This window comes from Eublepharis macularius, chromosome 5 (assembly GCF_028583425.1).
Source record: "Eublepharis macularius isolate TG4126 chromosome 5, MPM_Emac_v1.0, whole genome shotgun sequence".
NCBI classification, from domain to species: Eukaryota; Metazoa; Chordata; class Lepidosauria; order Squamata; family Eublepharidae; genus Eublepharis; species Eublepharis macularius.
This window is the reverse complement of record NC_072794.1, coordinates 65,507,702-65,529,339: the sequence shown is the minus strand read 5'-3', so window position 1 is coordinate 65,529,339 and position 21,638 is coordinate 65,507,702. Positions and strand designations below refer to the sequence as shown.

Here is a 21,638-nt window from a genome sequence, read left to right as displayed (position 1 = left end):
GGGCTCTTCGTTCTTACCTGGCAGTTCGGGGCGAAGATGAGGGGGTGTTGTTTAGGCACCAGGATCGCTCTCCCTTAACCCGCTATCAATTCTGGGCCGTCACGGATAGAGTGCTGAGGCGGCTGGGTTTAGTGGGTGTCAAATTTGGCACTCATTCCTTCCGGATTGGAGCTGCATCTACTGCAGCGGCCATGGGCTATGCTGATAAGACCATTCAGAAGGTGGGCAGATGGAGGTCGGCTGCTTTTCGGTCATACATTCGCCCTCTCCCGTTGTTTTCATCTCACGCAGTTTGAATTTTGTTCCAGGTGCTGGGAGCATCTTTGAAAGGAAGCGGATTCTTATCGCGGGCCACAGTATGGTGTTCTGGGCTGCGGTGCAAGCCAGACGGACGCCGATTGGAGCTCAGCTCGGGCTGAGCGAAGACGCTTCAATTGAATGGCTGGGAAGGCGAGGCCTTCGGTGGTCTGGGTTGCTGCCTCTCTTGTTTGGAGGAAGGAACGGTCCTCCTCCCCATATTTTGGTCTTACACGTGGGTGGTAATGACCTCGGTTTGTTGAAAGGCAGAGCCCTGTCCTTGCAGGTGATTGCTGACCTTCGGGTAATTAAGAACCGCTGGCCCAGTGTATATATATTCTGGTCGGAGATGCTCCCCCGCCGCAGATGGCGGGAGTCGTTGGACCCCCGTGGTATGGCTCGCGCCAGGCGCAGGGCTAATAGGGCAATTCAAAAAGCCTTAGCTACTGGCCTCGGCATCTACCTCCCTCACCCTCGCATTAAGGCCGCTAATGCCACCCTTTATAGGGCAGATGGGGTCAATTTGTCCCCATCCGGCAATGACATCTTTCTAGATGACCTGCGGCTCGGGCTCAGGTTGGCGCTAGGCCACCTGTGGGGCGCGAGGGCCTAAGCTGAGGCTTGGCCTTTCGCGTTGGCAGGAGAAAGTGGGGAAATAGGGAGCGGGCTGGTGAGCACCCCCTTTGGCAATTCCCCAACGGTGGGGAAATTGGGGTCTCTCAGGACGGAGGGTAATGCTTCATGGCTACCACCACCTGTGCAGACTGCCACCAGGGAACCCCAGGTGCAAGTCCTTCCCTCATGCTGTACGGCTGAGGCTTTAGGAGCTTGAGGGGGAACCCTTTGCCTGGCCGGCCGGGCTGAGGCCATTCCATGAATGGATTACGCCCGGGGCAGTGGGGCTCGCCCAGACAGGTCAGGGCGGTGGTCTGAGGGACCCCGTGGCCTGACCTGTACAGCATAGTTTGCCCTTGCCGCAGTTTAGTGTTGATGTTATGTTTAATAAAGCGGCCATTTATTCCAAGAAATTGTGTCTGTCTCATTCTTCCAACTGAGGGGGCAATTCGGCCACTCCCGGCAGCCACAAGTGGCTATGACCGGGGGGCCAGGTTTGCAGCCTCGGATGGAGGATGGGACTTTCCCGCCCATCCGGGGCTTTCAGGGGGCGGGCGGAGATAGAGCCGTTTCTATCTCCGCCCTTCCCACTTCGCAGTTGCTCCAAGCGATCGGCCCACCCTCCTCTCCCTGTTTCAGTGCAGGATTAGCCGGTTGCATTTGAGCCAGGTAGGAATTTTTTCCTGCTCCCCCTGATTGGCCTTGGCGGGGGGGTAGGTTTTTCGCCTACCTTGTACTGCAGCAGAGGATGTCGGTGTTTTAAGGGTGGTGCCTAGTAGGCTTCCCCTGGCAGGAGAAAGTGGGGAAATAGGGAGCGGGCTGGTGAGCACCCCCTTTGGCAATTCCCCAACGGTGGGGAAATTGGGGTCTCTCAGGACGGAGGGTAATGCTTCATGGCTACCACCACCTGTGCAGACTGCCACCAGGGAACCCCAGGTGCAAGTCCTTCCCTCATGCTGTACGGCTGAGGCTTTAGGAGCTTGAGGGGGAACCCTTTGCCTGGCCGGCCGGGCTGAGGCCATTCCATGAATGGATTACGCCCGGGGCAGTGGGGCTCGCCCAGACAGGTCAGGGCGGTGGTCTGAGGGACCCCGTGGCCTGACCTGTACCGCATAGTTTGCCCTTGCCGCAGTTTAGTGTTGATGTTATGTTTAATAAAGCGGCCATTTATTCCAAGAAATTGTGTCTGTCTCATTCTTCCAACTGAGGGGGCAACTGCCTGGTATCAAACAAATAAACAAAAATAGCTACCAAACTTCAAGATTCTGCTTTGTGTGCTGTGTGGGTGCTCACAATCTGATATACGGTATTATTTATGGTGGCCCCAAACCCCATAGATTCATTTGTTTTAGGCAATGGTGGATTGATGATAATCTATTCAAGGGCATGCCATTTGGTGACACACATCATGATTTTACAGTTACTATTGATGCATCATCCCAAGGTTGGGGTGCTCACTATGGTTCCATGTTCATTCAAGAGGTGTGGTCTGAAAAGGAACATGCATTACATATTAATCTGTTAGAACTAAGACCCATCTGCTTTGCTCTTGTATCGTTCAAGGCTATACTCCCCCAAAAAAATGTATTGGTCCAGACAGACAACACTACTGCCATGTAATATGTGAACAGACAAGGAGGTACTGCATCACTGACCCTGTGAAAGAGGCAACAACTATATGGAATTGGGCAATTACCAACAATGTATCCATACAGACCCATCCACATTGCAGGCTCAGACAATGCCAAAGCAGACATACTCAGCAGGGCTCTGGTGTTAAATCACGAGAGGTCCCTAAACAATGCTTACCTGTTCCATATTTTCAGTCTTTGGATGCCCCAGGTATAGATGTTTTTGCAACATCAGCAAATGCCAAGCCCCCAGTGTTTTGTTCCAGGGCAGAAAACGACCCTCTGTCCATTGGGGATGCCTTCCAATGCACGTGGACGAACAGGTTGCATTACATATTCCCTCCAATTCCCCTCATTGCAAAACTGCTTTACAAAATAAAGAAGGACAACACCAATGGGATAACCCCATTCTCGCCCAGACAAGTATGATTACCAGACTTCTTGAGCTGTCCAAACAGACCTACATTACAGTTCCTCAGATGCCAGATGTGCTTCTATGAGGGGCACTACTCCACCACGATCCCAGCACCCTGCACCTGATGGCATGGTGCATTCACCTCCACTTTTAGGTTTTTCAGAGCAGGTGCAGCATGTCCTTTTGAATGCCAGGAAGCCGTCGACCAGGAAGTTTTATACAGACTAATGGAGACAGTTCACTGTGTGGATGCAAACTAAAGGGGTTACTGTTATAGATTGCCCTTTGCCTATAATATTTGATTACCTCTGTGAGTTGAAGGATCATGGTTTGATGGTAACATCACTAAAGTTATACTTGGTAGCCATCTCTGCTTTTCATTCACTGGTTGATGGCAAAACTGTTTTCTCTCATCTGAAATCCCGTCAATTCCTTAACAGCATGCTTAATCTTCACCCTCCAGTATCACTGCTGGTGATATTGGAGGGTCTCTTTCCCTTGTGTTGGCTTGTCTCATGTTGCCTCCCTTTGAGTCTTTGGCAACTTGTTTCTAGAACTACTGTCTTTGAAGTGGCCTTTCTTGTTGCAATTACTTCAGCCAGGAGGATGAGCGAGTTGGCAGCACTAGGGCTGACCCTCCATTTTTGAAGTTTCATAATAACAGAGTGGTACGTAGACCAAGCCTTCAATTTTTGCCAAATGTCCTATCACCTTTCTACCTATCGCAGGACATCTTGTTGCCAGTGTTTTTTCCTCACCCCAAATCTAAAGGAGAAAGAGCTTTGCACTCATTAGATTTGAAAAGAGCTTTATCCTTTTATTTGGATAGAATGAAAGAGTTTCATACAAGCACCCACCTATTTGTATGTTTTGGGGTTCAAATAAAGGGGAAAAGGCTTCCTCTCAAACCATGTCACGGTGGATTGTGTCCACCATCTAAAAGGCATACAGTTATGCTGGAGTTCAGTACCCATTATGCTTGAGGGCTCACTGTGTTACCAGAATGGGTCTCCTTGCAAGTTGGGGGAATTAGCAGCAAGGAGAAGGCTATGTGAGAGAGGTAACAAGCAAGATCCTCCACCATTTTTCATGGGGTCCCCTCCCCAAGGAAACTGACAAGATGGATGTTTTTCAAAATAAAGAGCAGTTTTTATTTAAAGGGGAAAACTGACATACATGCAAGAGGCAAATAAGCTGTTTACACAAGCACACTAGAGTTCTAGAAAATTAGCCAGAGGTTGGACTAGAGTGTGAGGGTTGGGAGATAGTTACTAATCAGAAGAATAGAGTAGTCTGAGGAGGAAGGGGGCTTCGAATGTCCAGCATCTTCGGCCAGGGAGGAAGGCTAAGAGAGATCTGAGGGAGCAGTGCTAAGAATCAAGTAGGCACCCATCACACTGCTCGATCTGGCTGGGGCAGAGCCAGGATTCTTATAGGGCTGAATGGACCCTGAAGCTGGAGAGTGACTTCTGCCGGTAAGATAAAAACCTTAATGATTGTCTCCTGGGATGGGCAACGGGTTTGAGTACTTTGATTGGTGCTGCTGGGGTGTGACAAAAGAATTAGATTGGTTGCTCCTGGTGTCTTACAAAGAAACTGTAGTTAATTAAATGTTCCCGGAGCTGGCTGATGAATTTAGAGTTTTGATTAAATGTTCCCAGGAAGAGTTAGAAACTTATCAGAGCTGATTAATGGCCTTCGGTTGCAGGACAGGATCTAATCAATGGGAAGGGAGGAGATTGGAATGTCTACAGAGAGATGACTCACAAGTGCCTTTCTTGTCAAAGATAGCACATCTGCAGCTTGGGAAGAAAGGAACTAACCACGCCCAGCCACTCAGCTTGTACTCACATTCCATTTGTGTTTCGCTCTCCTGGGCAGGACCCAGCAACACTTTGCTCAGCCAGGTAGCTTATGAATTCATATCATAAGTTGCTATTAAAATGGTGGCAGTCAGATGGATTGCTCACAACTCAATGAGGTCACAAACATCTCCCTCTGCCTTTCTCAGGGGTGTTCCTTTTGCAAACATCTGTAGAGCGGTGACATGGTCTTCTGCTGACACTTTTGTGAATCATTATGTGGTTGATGTTAATGCAACACAGGATGTTAGAGTTGCAAGAGCTGTTCTGCAATCTTTATTTGCTTAAAAAAAGAAAAGAAAAAGATTGGTGACAATTTGAAATGTTTAGTAACTTGAAAATTTGTATCTCATGTTATGCTCTTATAGAGTGACATTTTATTGAGCATATTGCTCATTGTTGTAGGGGTATATCATTAAGGGTTTATGCAAATCAACAGCATGGAGTTTACAGTTTTGATATTGATAAACTTAATCTTTACTGTTACTGTTCACAGCTTATGACTATTTTCATTTTTCTAATACTCTTGCTTGTTGCAGTGATGCTTGAATCTTTACATAATAAAATTTGGTTTGGGAGATTCACACTGCCTCCTTTTTGTGTGTAGGTTGGTACTCTCCCATGTGGAACTGCACAGAAGAACAATGAAAACAGGGTTGTACATACCTGTAATTATTGTTCATCAAGTTCTTCTGTGCAAGCACACATACCCTCCCTCCTACCCTGTTGTGAACTTGCTGGTTAATCTAGTTTTGAGTCATGATGGCTTAGGAGAACTGAGGGAAGGGGCTGTTTCTCCCTGTGAGTCACATGACTATTTAGGTGTGGAAATGAGTTTCTGCATGACTGGAGGAAAACGACCCCTAACAGAGCTTTAAAGAAGTGTTGAAGAATGTCTCCATTCAGTAGGCCTGTGTATGCACAGTCCCCCATGTGTACCTACACAGAAGAACTTGATGAACAATATTTACAGGTATGTACTACCCTGTTTTATTCATTTTGGACATCTCTGTGGAAAGACAGGATCTAAATAGAAGTATGGGTGAGGGCTTGAAAAATTATTATTCTGTATTGTAATTTCAGGAAGGGCAGGATTGTCATTTTCATTAAATATTGAGAGTGTATGTATTATATTGGAAAATCATGTTGGGGAAAACGTGTTTTGATGGATATTGACATAAAATGGGCATCCATGAAGACCACTATTTGAGCACTGGATCCTGATGAAATCATGTAAGAACTACATAAATGAGCCCTTAATGTCTATCATAAATCAGTCACTACCTCAAGGCACCTTCCCTTGGCCACTCAAGAGGTGGTTATTTGCCCATCATCATCATCATCATCATCACCACCACCAGTATTAGTATTAGTATTAGTATTATTTTTAAAAGATCTCTAGACAGAAATGATGTGGCCAATTATCACCCAATCTCTAATCTTCCCTTTCCAGACAAAGTGATTTAGAGAGAGCAGTAGAAGACCATCTCCAGGTCTTCTTGGATAACTTATGTGCTCTGGACCTTTTTAAGTCTGGCTTCAGGCTAGGCTGTAGGATAAAGATGGCTCTGGTTGCTTTAGTTGATGACTTCTGTCTGAATGTAGACAAAAGCCATGCTTCTTTGTTCCTGAATCTATCTGCGGTCTTTGACACAGTCATCCATGCCACCCTTTTGAGGCATTTGGAGGAAGGTATCAGGGGATGCGCTTTGGACTGGTTTCAATTGTCCCCCATGGAATGGAATCAAAGGTTGCTATTGAAGATCAGCTGTCTTCGCTGGGGGAATTATATTGCACAGATCCCACATTTTATTCAACTTCTATGTAAAACCTTTAGGGGAAAGCATTCATAGCTATAGAACTAACCAAGTCACCAGATGATGCAGTAGAGATCATATGTCAGTTCCTGACAGCTGTGGTTAAAAAGCTGAAAACAAATTGAAAATGAATCCAGATAAGATGGAAGCAATGCTGGTTGGGAAAGCAGTTATTTTGAATGGCATTCAGTTGACCCTTGCAGATTAAAGTGCTATAGATACTGGATCCTGCACTACTACTACAGAAGCAAGTTAATGTAGTCATAAAAAAGGCCTTCTCTCAATTCAATCTACCTCAGAAGATGGGCCCTTGACATGGCTGATCTGGCATGTGAATCCATGCTACAGTAAATTCAAGAGTAGACTACTACAATTCACTTTACATAGGCCTCCCTTCAAAGTCAACTCAGAGACCACAACTTGGTTATTATTAGGAGCTACATGGAGCATGTGTATTAATCAAGTTCTACAGTCACTCAGTTGGCTACCTATCAGTTACTGGGCTCAGTTCCAGATATTGGCTATCATACAAAGCCCTTCATAGCTTTGGTCTCTCCTAGCTGCAGGACCACCATTCTCCCTGTATTCTGCCACAGTACCTTCATTCATATGAACAGGACCTTCTAAAGGTGCCTCCCAGAAATGAACGAAATGAACGCTTGCCCATGTGTACACATTCTCTGTAGTGGCCCTGACCTTATGGAATGGCAGGCCTGATGATGTGAAGAGGGCTCTCATTGTTCTGGCTTTTCACAAATTATGCAAAACTGAATAATTCGGGAGGGCTTTTTTTTACACATATAGGAGGACTGTACTGTAAGGAAATGGTTCAGAGAGATGCTTTGGTAAAGGGATATGGGTTGTGGAATATTCTACTGTGTACCTGGTGGGTAGTTGCTGTATCATTTAATATACCATTTCTAATTGCTTATGCTTTGTTTCAGCATTTTCAACTTTACATCCAGATTTCTGTTTGTTTTCAGATTTCTGCAATCCATAACCTTTTGCATTGTTATTGAATGTTCAAGCCACTAATCATATTCACTCACACTGTATCACCTACTTTCAGTGCGAAACAGACAATAATAAATAAATAAATAAATAAATAAATAAATAAATGTTGATTGGATGCCTGCCCATTATTTCCTGTGGAAGGAACAGGTTTTCAGGAGCAGCTGTTTTCTCATCAAAAGGCACAAAAATTTCAGAGAATCAAGTCCTCCCTCTCTACTACCACTCTCAAGTTTCAAGTGAATTATACAAAGGGGTCAGATTCCATGGCCCCATAAAGAAGGTGCCCTTAGCCATCATCTCTACTGCTCCACAAAGGAGGGGAAATGGTTGATTTTCTAGAGCAGATTTTTTTTTCACCCAATGGCATAGAAATTTCAGTGAACCTAGTCCTCACTCTCTACTAGAGACCCCCAGGTATCCAGTGAATTGGACAATAGGGTTCAATGGTACAGCTCCTAAAAAGTTATCTCAGCCATTGTTCTCTCCTTATGGGGAAAATGATTTTTGGAGCAACTATGTTTAACTAAATGGCACCCGCCCTCAAAGTACAACAAATGAATGACAGTTAAAAAAAATTATATTAATAACACAGTGATTTCCCTATTCCTCCACCCCAGAAAACCATTTGTAACTAACTGTAAAGTTTTCAGCTTATCTTTTGATACTGCCTGATAATATTTTCCCTTATATTTTATCCACCCTGTAATGGTTTCAATAGTTTGATAAAAGAAGCTTGCCGACTTACTGGCAGGCAAGATTGCAGCAGGGGCAAGACTGGTGTGGAGGTGAAGGAGGAGCAGAGGGCACAGAGGGAGGCGCACAAGGTGGGCGGGCTCCTCCTCTGGGCAGCATGTGTGGTCGCTGCCATAGTTCACGTGGCTGCATAGACAACTGGACTCTTTGCAGGATGCTCCTCTTGACCTCATTGGGCAAGTAGCAAGCTGGGATTGCAGGGCTCATGCTATGGTGCAGGGCATTTGGGGCACTGGAGTGGGTAAATTAATCCCTCCCTTGAGTGTGCCTGGGTGTGGGGGCCCCTCTCCTCTCTGTGTCATTGGGCCCCAACTCCATTGCTCCAAGTCACCTCACTGAGATGGGTGCTGGACTGCGGCCTTTGCCACTGATCTGGTGATGGTGGGGGGCTCTGGTGTCATGCATCTGCTCCTGGCTGCACACGTACCTTGCTGCTTCTGCGGTAGTAGGTGCATGGATGGACCTAGGCCACTGTGGGGCACCAACTGTCCCAGCTTCAGTCAGACACATAGCCTGAGCCATGCAGCTATGCTTGCCTTGTGGCAGCTGGTACCGAGAAAGGATTGCATAGTGGGCAGGCAGAGTTGTGGGGCCTGCAGCCTTCCCTCTGCTCTAGCACTGTTTACTGCCTCAGGGTGGCAGGCCCGGGAGGGTGGGCCTGGGCAGTGACAGGGAGCTTCAGGTTCTCCCTGGGCCACTGCCTTGTTCTCAGCTATGCCGCCACTTGCTGTGGCAGGGAAGGGCACTCCATATGCCTGTTTGATGGTGGTGGGAGGCTTCGGCCCCACACTCTGGAATTACTTGGCTCACTTGGCTCACTCTGGTATTGCCTGCATGCCTTGCCACCTTTGCAGCGGCAGGTGCAGGGATCGGTTGGGGCTGCAGTGGGGTGGAGGGAGCAGCTCTGGCTTCCCATTGTGCTGCTGTCTTGTTCCTTGGGAGCTGAAGGGATTGGAGATCTGTGCTCAGCGAGAGTGTCTGCCTGAGGGTGGCACTGCACTCCTTACCTCAAGCTGGTTCTTGCTGGGGCACTGGCAGCTGAGACAGCCCGGCTTCCTCTGCCGTTGTGCTCCCCTGCCCATGGAGGGGGGCATGTCCAAAGCAATGGGCAAGCAGATCTTCCCTGACCTTGGAAGCCAGGTGAGTTGATCCTGGTTGGTGGTTGGATGGGAGACATTCCTGGCATATCAAGGTTGCTATGCAGAGGTGGGCAATGGCCACCACCTTGGCACTTCTTTTGGCCTCCTTGCAGCAGGGCTGGCTGGAGGGCTGGCACATTGGCATTCACAACTCTGAAGTGGCCCAGGATTGCCTCAGCCCTGCCAGGCCTCACCTTGTAGCTGGGGCAGCCCTCAATGGGGGGTGAGGGTGCACCTGCTCCTCACAGTTGTTTGGCTCACCTCTGCCCACCTGTGTGGAAATGGGGTCTACTGGGGTGGGTGGTTGGGGGCAGAGGCTGTCACAGTGTTGGGTTGGACCCCCTCTTCATGCCAGGCATGTCCACAGCCTCCTCTTAGTGTGCTCCTGGTGAGCTAGCTGGGGGCAGAAGGGTTGCAAAAAAAAATATAGATGGCATCCCTTGCTGGTCATGTCCTAGGATAGTAGGAGTACATCTAACACTGATGCCTCACAATAATTCTGGTCTGTGGTAGCTTGTTCTTTTGGGTTTGCAGGCATGTCTAAGGGACAGAAGACAAAAGAGGCAGCACAGTTGGCTCAGGTCAGACCTGTCACAAGGAGGTCTACCTATGGACTGTGCCAGTCCTGGGAGGGGCTTAGCCTCTCTTCAGGGTGGGCCATGGCAGCAGTTTCATGGTGCAGGGAGTAGGCTTGCACAGTGGTTGGTTCTTGGGAGAGGATAGTGCTGGCCATGCTGGAAGGCCTTGCAGATACCATACCTTTGCACCTCCAGGTCAGTAGCATGCCCAGTTGGCCAAGTTTGCCAGAGACTGTCAGCCAGACCTATGGGTGAGCAGGGTGTAGAGACTGGCCAGCCTCATGGCACCCCCCAGGGTTCCAGTGATGTGGGAGATGGAGGTCTGACCCGGGGTTTCCCTAGAGGCTCGGCTGGTGGGGCTGCCCAGGGTTTGCTGCACAACATCCAGGGTGGTGCCACAGGCTCTGAGGGACAGGGTGCAGTCCAAGGTACATTGAGTGGTTCAGCTGGCTGGGCTGAAAGGGGTTGGTCAAGGACATGGAATGCTGAACATGGAAGAGGTGCCCACTGGACGAGACATTGGACCCAGAGTTACAACTCTTCCATGTTGCGGGATTCATCAGGTGAGTCTTCACACCCCATGCCAGCATGCACACGTGTGGTGGGTGTGTAGCAGCCCGTTTGTGGGGTGGGGGGCTGTCAAGGGTGACAGGGGAGTGACATCCCTCCTGGAACAGCCGGTGTGGGATCCAAGTATGCCCATAGAGCAAGAGGAGGGTTGGCAGGTCCTGGCCAGAATGCTTAAGAGCCACTAAGTTGGAGGAAGATTCCTTGGAGGATGGATGGATCCACCCCACTGTTGGCTGGTAATTTTTAATGTGTATATTTGTATAATTTGTATTAGAAATGGGCACAGAACGAAAAAAATGAACCACATGATTCGTGGTTTGTAGCATTCCACGGAATATCGAACCACAAATTTCCAAACTTTTCCCAGTTCTTAGTTCGTTGTTCCATGGCATTTCAATCGCACTGCACTGGCTGCTGAAGATGGTGCGGGGCTTTTGAAACAGACAGCCCCTTTCTTCTGCTGCCTGGCAGCAGAAGAAAGAAGCTGTCATTTCACAGACCCTGCGCTGGAGCCAGCGCAGGGTCTGTGAAATGACAGCTTCTTTCTCCTGCAGCCAGGGCTGTCAGTTTTAGATACCCTGCACTATTCCAGCATGGGGTCCATGAAACTGACAAACTGACAGCCCAGGCAGCAAGAGAAAGAGGCTGTCAGTTTCACAGACCCCGTGCCAGTTCCATCGCGGGGTCTGTGAAACTGACAGACCGTTTCTCCTGCTGCCCAGGCTGTCCATTTTACAGTCCCACAGCACAGGGTCTGTGAAATGGACAGTGTGGGCAGCAGGAGAAACGGGCTGCCAGTTTCACAGACCCCGCGCTGGAACTGGTGCAGGGTCTGTGAAATGACAGCTTCTTTTCCCTGCTGCTGTGGCAGCAGAAGAGGCTATCATTTCACAGCCCCCGCACCGGTCCAGTGCAGGGTCTGTGAAATGACAGCCCATTTCTCCTGCTGCCTGGGCTGTCCATTTCACAGCCCCCGTGCTGTGGGTCTGTAAAATGGACAGCCTGGGCAGCAGAAGAAACGGGCTGTCATTTCACAGACCTCATGCTGGAACTGGCGCAGGGTCTGTGAAACTAACAGCCTCTTTCTCCTGCTGCCCAGGCTGTCAGTTTGTCAGTTTCACAGACCCCGTGCTGGAACAGTGCAGCTGGAGAAGGAACCTGTCATTTCACAGACCCGGCACCAGTTCCAGCACGGGGTCTGTGAAATTAGCAGCCTGTTTCTTTTGCTGCCCGGGCTGTCCGTTTCACAGACCCTGCACTGTGGGTCTGTAAAATGGACAGCCTGGGCAGCGGGCGAAACGGGCTGTCAGTTTCACAGACCCCGTGCCGGTTTCAGCCCATTGGCTGAACCCTGCGCAGGGTCTGTGAAACTGACAGCCGCTTTGTCCTGTGCAGGGGCTGTCAGTTTTACAGACCCCGCGCTGGATTCAGCCGATGGGCTGAGTCTGTGAGACTCTGAACCCAGCCACAGAATGGCTGGAAAAATTCATTTGTTCCGTAAACACGTGTTTGGTGCAAATGAACCAGCCATTCTGCACAGAATTTTGTTCCATGGTTCATTTCGTGCCCATCTCTAATTTGTATATAATTTGTATATATATTATTCTTAATAGATTGTGTTTTTTGGTTCTGAGAAACAGTACAGTGGCCTATATTCAAATGGGTTGAAGCGTAGTTCATGTAAGGTTTTCTTTTATCTGCTACCATTCCCACAATATCCCCAAAGCCCTTTAAAAACTACTGCTTCCCATCTGAATGGACACAGGTAAAACTTTTGCCCCATCATCATCATCATCATCATCATCATCATCATCATCATAATCTCATATGTCTCCAGACATATGTATAGCTAAAATGTATAACAATGTTTTGATTAAATGCTGGAAATGCACAACTCATGAAGGGATATTTTTCATGTTTGGTGGACTTGTAATCATGCTAAAAAATTTGGATCCATATGATAATACAGAAAATTCTTAAAATTAATATACCATTGAAACCAGAAGCCTTCTTGTTGGGATTAATGGACAGACAGTTAGAAAAGAGACATAGTACTTTATTTTTATAAATGGCAATGGTGGCAAGGCTACTTTATGCTCACAAATGGAAGAGTCTGATATTACCTACAATCGAGGAGTGGATTGTGAAGATAATGGAGTTATCCAAGTTAGCCAAAACATACTTCTCTGATTAAAGAGAAAACATTATTCACATTTTTAGCAAACTGTGTGTGAAACTGAAAAAAATGAACTGATGATCTGTGGTTTTAAAGCACTAAAGGGGAAAGAAAAAAGATACAAAAAGAAAGAGTACTATAAATGAAGTTTTAGTATGATAATAAGACCATAATTGTGAATGCTGTAATTATGCCAGTATTTGTCGTGGAGAAAATCAAAAGTTCTATCTACATACTTTCTTTTTCTTTTTCCTGTCTTTTTATATACCTATATCTTTTTTCTTTCCACTCCTCTTTTTGGTTTTTCTTTATCTGTTTTAATGTTGCACGTATTTTTAAAAACCTTTCAATAAAATGTATGTCATCATATAATCATTGTTGTCATCTTTATTATGCAGTCAACAGACCTTTAAGTAACAGTAATTAAAACATGATTTGGGTCCAGTAGCACCTTAAATACCAACTTGATTTCTAGGGCTTGATTTCCAGAGTCAAAGCTCCCTTTTTCAGATTAAAACAATTTCCTGTCCTTCCCCCTAAAACTGGCATTGAGTGATTAGAGTGTCACTCCAGGGCAAGAATGGAATTCCAGGTTCCTTATCAGATTGGCTTTTTCTGCCTGTTTCACATTGCTAGGAAAGAAAGTATAGGTCAACTGAACCTAAACTAACATGTGATTGGCTGGAATAGGATTAGTGGTAGGAACTGTGTGTGTTTTGGCCAAAAGTATAATGCAGAGGTCTCCAGTGTGAGCTACTGATAGCTTGCCAGTTCCTCTACAGCAGTTTTTTCCATAGGATCCTCTGTGTACTGCTAGGCTGATATCTTCATTCTGGTGTTCTCCCCCATCCCTCCACCAGGAGGAATGAAGAGATAGATGCAAGTGCTGGGTACTAAGGGCCGTTTATTTGGCAACAACATAACATTAAACACAATACGTCAAGGGCCTAACTAGCGGTACAGATCAGGCTCTGGGGTCACCCATGGACCACTGCCCTGACCTGTCTGGGCAAGTCCCTCTGCCCCAGGTGCGAGCCATCCAATGTATGGCTAGGGCCTAGCTGGCCAGGCATATGGAACCTCCACCAAGCCTAATAACCCCCCTGCCATCAAACATGAGGGGCTGTACTTGTACAGGAGGTCTCATGTGGCAGTCTGCCCTCTCAGCTGGCAGTGGTCAAACAATACCAGCGATCCTGACAGACCCTGATTTCCCCTCAAATGGGGATGTGCCAAGGGTGCTCACTGGCCCACTGATTTCTCCCAAACCATATCCTGCCAACACCAGGGGCCAAGCCTCTGCTTAGGCCCTTCTGCTCCACAGGTGGTCTACCACCAACAGAAGCCCTTGCCACAGTTCGTTAAGAAATATGCTGTTGTCCTTCACTGACAGGTGAACCCCATCCCCTCAGTAGAGGTTAGCAAATTCAGCCCGTATTTTCAGATGGGGCAAATAAATACCCAGATCACCCTCCATTGCTCTGAATCAGGCTCTGTTGGCCTACCGCCTTGCCCTCTCAATCACTTTACAGTCCCAAACTTGCTGCCACACACAATGCGGAAGCATTACTGACCAAACAATCATCACTCTGGCCAACATTGGCTGACCAGTTGTAGATCTGTCTGTGCTTGAACAGAGAGAGCCCTGCCTTGCATCAGGCCAAGGTCATTATCACCAAGGTGACCAACACGTGAAGTGGAGGACCAGTCCTCCCCTCAAACAGAAGTGTCAGAAGGCCCATCCATCTAGGCCCCGATGTCCCTGCCACTCCACTGTAGCCAATCGCTGGGTCCTGACTGTTGTCCTTTTGACCTGAACAACAGATGAGGATCCTCAGCCTCTTGTGGACAAACACAGTTCCTGCAAAGAAACACATCAAATCAGGTTCAATAGTCATGTAGGGGACAAACGTAAATTAGATAAGCGGAGGACTACCACCTGCCCACTCTCTGAATGGCTGGCTGGGGGTACCGCAAAGCAGCAGTTGCCTCAATCCTAAATGAGTGGGTACCAAACTTAATACCTGACAGCCCTAAACTGGACAGTGCCCACTCTCTCACACCCAGAAATTGGTATTTTGTGAAGAGTTTTCCGTTCCTATGGTGAAAAAACACCCCTTCCTCATCAATCCAAGCCTCCACGTACCGCCTCAAAGCAGCTACAGGGCAAAGTTCCTTATTGGCACAAGTCCCCAACTCAATAACAACTCCCTTTTTGTTCTAATCAGTTTTGGAACATCATACTGTTAAGGTGACATTGTCCTCTACAAATTTTACATCATGGGCTGACAGAGTCCTCCCTGACTCATCCTTCAGAGATAGACCCACTAGATCGCTCACCCTAAGGGCACCAAAAATGCTGTCACCGAGGCAGCATGAAACAACTTTTCTCAAAACTTGTCATGGCCCAAACTGTACTCAGTTAGGGTAAGGTCTCTTCCAGAGGAGAGGAGCCTTGTATAGCCAGCCAGGACTCCTCAGGAAAAGAGTTCTGTGTAGCCAGCCCCAGCCCTGACTCAGCAGAAGCTGGTGATCAGGAGCAACAGCTGCTGGCTGATCAGAGCTTACAGCCAGCAGCTGACTCACCAGTACCCTCTGGCCCCAATACCACAGGGGAAGCTCAGCCAGAGACATCCAAGGCTACAGGTGCAGCGCAGCCAAGGGTCTCCACCCCCCCCAGGTTCACTCACGCCCAAATAACACTGCAGACAATGCCAGAGATTGGAACTGCAGGAGAGATGGTGCTGTGTTCGGCTCCTGAGCCAACGCCAGCTTCTAGAGAGCAATGATGAGTAGTGTCATGATGGAGCCCCAGCAGCTGGCTGAAAACCATGCCTGGCTATAAAAGCCAGTCTGGAGAAACTGCCAGCTGTGGAAGCAATGTGATGATTACCTGCAAGCACTTCCTGGAACCTTGCATCTTGTTCTTGCCTGCATCTTGACTTGATACTCTCGTGCTCTGACCTATGGACTGGACTTGACTTGGCTTTTGGATTTTGAACACTCCTGGTTTTTACCTTGTGCTCTGAATTTGGACTGGACCTGGCTTTTGAATGTTGAACACTCCTTTGGCTTCGTGTTAGTGCTTGGACTATCAGCTTGGATGGGCCCATCCCATGACAGATTGCTTTGCTTCCTCCACAAACTTCCCGGCATGGATGTGGTGACGCCCACCCCAGGGAGCCTGGCAATGCTGCAGAACCAGGTACTGCAATTAACTCAAGCGCTGGTGACTTTGCAGCAGCAGATTGCTACTCTTCTTGTTGCCCCTGCTGCACCTCTGCCTGCAAAATGCCCAGTGAAGCTTCCTGACAGTTTTGAGGGCAATGCGGAGGAATTCCCAGCATTTCTTGCCCAGTGCCAATGTATATTGAACTCCAGGCCAGAGACTTTTCCATGGATAAAATCAAAGTTTGCTTCATCCTCAACCTGTTAAAGGGGTAGGCGGCAAGATGGGCCACACCCTTGTTACTGGCCAAATCCCCTCTGCTGGGGGATTTTCTGAACTTTGTGGTCCACATTACTGCCACTTTTGTGAACCCCCTGAAAGCCATCAAAGCAAACCAGAGAATATGCGCCCTCACCCAGGGGGATTGGACCATGGCCCAATATACCACTGAATTAGAGTTACTGGCCCAGGACTTGGACTGGAATGAAGCTGCCCTAGTCAACCAGTACTTGGAAGGGCTGTCTGACAAAGTGTTGGATGAAGTGGCTCGATCTGAATGACCAGGGGAGTTGCAGGCGCTCATTGTCCTATGCCTCCAAATTGATGGGCAACTGGAGAGCCAGAGACAAGCCCGTGTGCTAAGTCATCAGCCTCCACCCTGGGCCTTGCCCAAAAAGATGGCTGAACCCACACCATCGGGCATGCTTTGTACCTGCTTGCCTCCTGAGGAAAAGGATTGGCATCATGCCTACAACCTCTGCTGGTACTGTGGTGGGGTGAGCCATTATGCCGATGGCTGCCCTGCAAAAAGAAGGACCCTAGCTATAAGCCTGTAGCGGGCTCCCATTAAACAACTTGTTGGAATGGCCAATGCTTCCTGTGATCATCCCAAACCTTTCCTTGTTCCTGTAAAGCTGTGTCTGCCCGACGACCAATGGCTTTTTGTGTACATCATGATAGATTCAGGGGCATCCCACTGCTTCATGGATGCCAAGTTTGCAGCACAGCACCGGATTCCCTTGCGGGCAAAGAAGACCCCCACCGTAGTTGAGGCCATTGATGGGCGGCCACTGTGTTCTGGGCTGGTGGTCAAGGAGACCCAGGACCTCCTCCTGCAGATCCAGCATCATTGTGAGCAGCTCTGCTTTGATGTCATGGGCATCCCTCATTTTCTGCTTGTCTTGGGACTTTCCTGGCTTCACCGCCATGATCCGGTTATTCAATGGAGCCATATGGACCTTCACTTCCAGAAGCCATGTCCTCATGAAAATCCGTGCCAGGGTCCGATTGCAGCTGCTGCACCAGAGGCCTCTGCATTGCCTGTAGTATATGCAGATTTTGGTGATGTGTTTGAGGTGAAAGGAGCAGACCAACTCTCCCCTCATCGGCCATATAATTGCACCAATGACTTGATTCCTGGAAAACCTCTGCCAGTGGGATGCCACCTAGTTATGCCATTTGGCCTGATTAATGCACCAGTGCTATTTCAGAGGTTTATGAATGACATCCTTCGTGACCTCCTGGATCAGTTTGTCATCATTTATTTGGATGATATATTAATTTACTCCCGAGACCCGTCTCAACACCCCCAGCACGTGTGCACGGTGCTGCAAAGACTCTGGCAGCATTGCCTGTTTGCTAAACTGGAAAAATGTGCATTCCACCTGCCAGCCATAGAATTCCTCAGCCATGTGATCTTGCCCCAGGGAATCCAAATGGACCCAGCTAAGGTCGAAGCTGTACGGACATGGCACCCCCCCCCATTCTCAGAAGGATGTGCAACGGTTTATGGGTTTTGCCAACTATCATCAGCAATTCATCCTCCATTTTGCATCCATAGCCGTCCCCCTCACCCAACTTCTCCAGCCTCGAGAACTTTTCCATTGGACGCTGGAAGTCAATGAGGCAATCCAGACCCTTAAGGCATGCTTCATCACGCAACTGGTACTCCAATACCCAGATCACCAGCTACCCTTCATAGTTGATAGGTAGCTACAAGGGGAGGTCACCCGGACAAGTTAAACAGTCTCAGTATACAACCCAGGGAACAAAGATTTCAAACACTCATGAAACAGTATTTAAGAAATTTTAAATAGTGCCAAGTGCCAAGTGCAAAGACAATTAATATAATAAATACAATTTCATGAAATTCAACTGGTAGAGACAAAGTTGATACGGTAAAGAGTCCAACTGCTGAAGATCACACCATTAATAACTTTTTCTTTCTCTTTCATAGATAGGTTAAATGGCAAAGACCATCATATTGTCTAGAAGAACTAGAGCTGAATGTTCCTTCAAACATACAACCCTACCTTCCTGAGAAGATATAAATTACCTGCCAACTTCTTTTCCACACTGTGACACTGAGATATCTCTGTCTTTTGGTGCTAGACCTCTGAAGATGCCAGCCACAGCTGCTGGCGAAACATCAGGAACCACAATGCCAAGACCATGGCTATACAGCCCGGAAAATCCACAACAACCATCATACAGCCAATAAATACAATTTCATGAAATTCAACTGGTAGAGACAAAGTTCACACTGTAAAGAGTACAACTTGTGAAGATCACACCATTAATGACTTTTTCTTTCTCTTTCATACATAGGTTAAATGGCAAAGACCATCATACTGTCTAGAAGAACTAGAGCTGAATGTTCCTTCAAACATACAGCCGACAGGTTTTGCTAGCAGATTTCCAATTCCCATTTCGTACTCTTACTCACAGGCATAACCTTCAAAGACTGAAATAAAGTTATTTATAGAAAATTCTACTGTATACATTTTATAAAACATAGATATGTATCTGAAATAGGTAATATACTCACTGGTCACCAAACCCAATTCTCACATATCACACAGTTGGCAAATGATGGAATCAAACCGTAAAGGCTTCTGAGCTCCTAACAATTATGTCGTGGTATGTCACTTAAAGGGAAGGGATGTCTGTATATTCCCTTTAAAGCCTGTGAGTTGACAAAATTGTGGGGTTTCCAGCAACTGGGAAGCTGTAGTAATGTTTGTAGTAATGTTTGCATAAACTGGACGATTTGGAAGTTCCAAATTATTACATGCAATTAAGAGATAATGAACTGGTATGTCTTAATATTTGTATTTGGTATCTTAAATATTTATATATGGGTATTTGTAAATTGCTGTAATGAGCACCTGTATTCCTTTAAGTGCTCAGTAGACTACCATCCCCTTAAGTGACTAGTCTCTCAGAATGAGGGTATTTAATTGTTCTTCTCCAGCTCCTTGAAGAGAAGCGTAAAGACATCCACATATTCCCCTTTGAGGATCTTGTCCCTGGTAGCCTGGGTAAGGTGATCACCCAGGAGAAGTGCCACATCCCTGAAGATCAAAGCATTTCAGGGAACCAACCCATAAAAGGCCTGTCCATACATAGAAACTGCCCGGTGTGAACCTGGCATACCCTGCCGTGGAACCAAGAAACGCACAGGGTTCAGACAATCCCCTTGCCGCAGCATTATGGCATAGGGGCCACCAAATGACCTGGTGCATTGCCCCGCACCACCTGTTGTGGCCAAAAGAGCCACACTCCTGGCTGACCTCTGCCCTGTGATATGTTTGGCTGAGATCCAGCTGTATATGAACGGCCAGAAGGTGTTGAGGCAGAAGCCTGACCCCAGTGCCCCCATGGCCAAGGATAGATGTGGTGTGGTGTGGTACTCTTACCCTCTCCTTCAATTGGGTCCACAGCCACAGCCACTAGATGGGATTCAGATGGCCCACTCGGCTCCTCAAGTCTCATGTTCGTATCTTTGGCCTTGGTCTCCTGATTTGAGCTACTGGTACCCGTGCCCAGGCTGGAAGATCCTTCTAAAGTAGAGAGATGGTTTAGTATTTCACATCTAAAAGTTGCCATAGACAGTGCCTTAGCTGCTTTCTGCCTTTTGGCCCATGCAGGCACCTGCCCCTGAGCCCCTTTGGCTTGTTCAAGTGCTGCTGTGCATGCCAGTATCTCCTGTATACCAGCTACATCCTCCTCATCCAAAGAGGAAAGCACTGGTGTTGCCCTTTGGGGGGCTGGTCTTTTGACAGGCTGTTTGCCCTTGGATTTCCCTCGCCCTTTGTTAGGAAGCATGATGAGCTAATCCCCCCCCCCCCAAATTGTGATGTTGCAAAATGGCTGCTGCCAATCAAGACACAAAATAGCTGCCTGCCTCCCCAGCAGATAGTTGGCCTCAAAATGGTCACCGCCCTTCCAATTTCCACCTAAACAAGCAAGTACTCCTCCCTGACCAAAAGTGGGAGAGAAACTGGGGGTAGTCAGCCTACTTCTGCCCTAGGGTAACTGGGCTACATATGGCCATTTCCAATGCAGGTGTGGGGTTAATGCCTGTCTGGCCAGCAAGCAACTATACAGCTTTGCCAACTGGCCACAGTAATGGGGCAGAATAGGCACTCCCCCCCCACACACACACACACCAACTGCCCTTGGCTGGCTAAAATGCAAGGCAGTGCCCAGGCAGGCCGAAGATGGCTGTGTCACCTATGGCAATGGGAGAGATTGGGAGAGGGGGGAACCCCCAAGCCCTTTACTATCACTCTCTCCTGATAGGCCACCTTTTAAGGCCAGGACAAGGCTGCAGCCAGTGTCAGTCGCCCCCATGCGCCAATCCTTGCAGCCTGCGCCTCCCGGCAACTGTGGGACACTGGGCAGGTCCTGAAGGGCCAAGGGAGGCTGCTGCTTCCAGCTGCCCCACTACCCAGTCTTGTGCCATCCCCTGGGTGTGTGCTGCCACTGCACACAAGCAGCTGCCACTGCTCATTCTGGTGCATGTGCTGCTGCCGTCATGCACACCGTTGCTTCCGCTGCTCCTGCTGCTACCAAGGATCGCACCACCGCCGAGGATTGCACTGCTGCCACCGGACATACTGCTGCCTCATCCAATCTTGAACCAACTGCTGGAGGTGCAAGATGGAGCTGGCTTATATGCCCTTGGCTCCGTCCCCTCCAGATCCCTGTATGCATATCTTCCTCCTGCAGGGTGGCAAAGGAAGGCCTCTAGCTTAAAGGAGTACTGCTGCCAGACAGGAGGGCTGCATTCCTAGCCCATGTTCTGTTTCTATAACTGAACAAAACTTGGTAACATGCCAGGGGTGGAGTGGGGGTGGGATATGACTCACAGTACATTACTCAAAAGTAGCTCGCATTAAAGCAAACATTGACAACTCCTGGTGTAAAAGCTCTGTTCTCAAATTACAGGGAAAGCATATAGAATCTCTGTACAGTGTATACTTGGTTGTTCTTTATACGTGTATTGAATAATTCTCATGTTACCTCCAATTTGTAAAATGAACAGACGTCTATTTCTTACAAATAGATATATGCACATCCAGGCAGGATGTCCACTGCATCATGTGAATAGGGCTAAAGTAAATTGGCATGTACCATGAACCATCCAAGGATGAAGGGAGGTTTACCCAAGCCAACCTTTCATAGCATACCAGCTAGTTGGAATTGGTGAGGGTGTTCCCTTGGGGCTTGACAGCATCATTGGAATCCTAATGCAGTTCACTATGAGAGTATGGCAATGAGGCCCTACCCCTCTCACAAATATTTTGGTGTGCAGACT

At 47.9% G+C, this 21,638-nt stretch overlaps 1 long non-coding RNA gene across 2 annotated transcripts in view; it reads right to left on the bottom strand.

The window, feature by feature from the left end:
- Positions 1-19,742: 19,742 nt before the first annotated feature.
- Positions 19,743-21,638, bottom strand: part of LOC129329706 (uncharacterized) — a 52,309-nt gene continuing 50,413 nt past the window's right edge. For both annotated transcript variants that reach the window (XR_008597012.1, XR_008597010.1), the window contains exon 4: positions 19,743-19,878. This is a non-coding gene — a long non-coding RNA (uncharacterized LOC129329706). The remainder of the gene's footprint in view (positions 19,879-21,638) is intronic.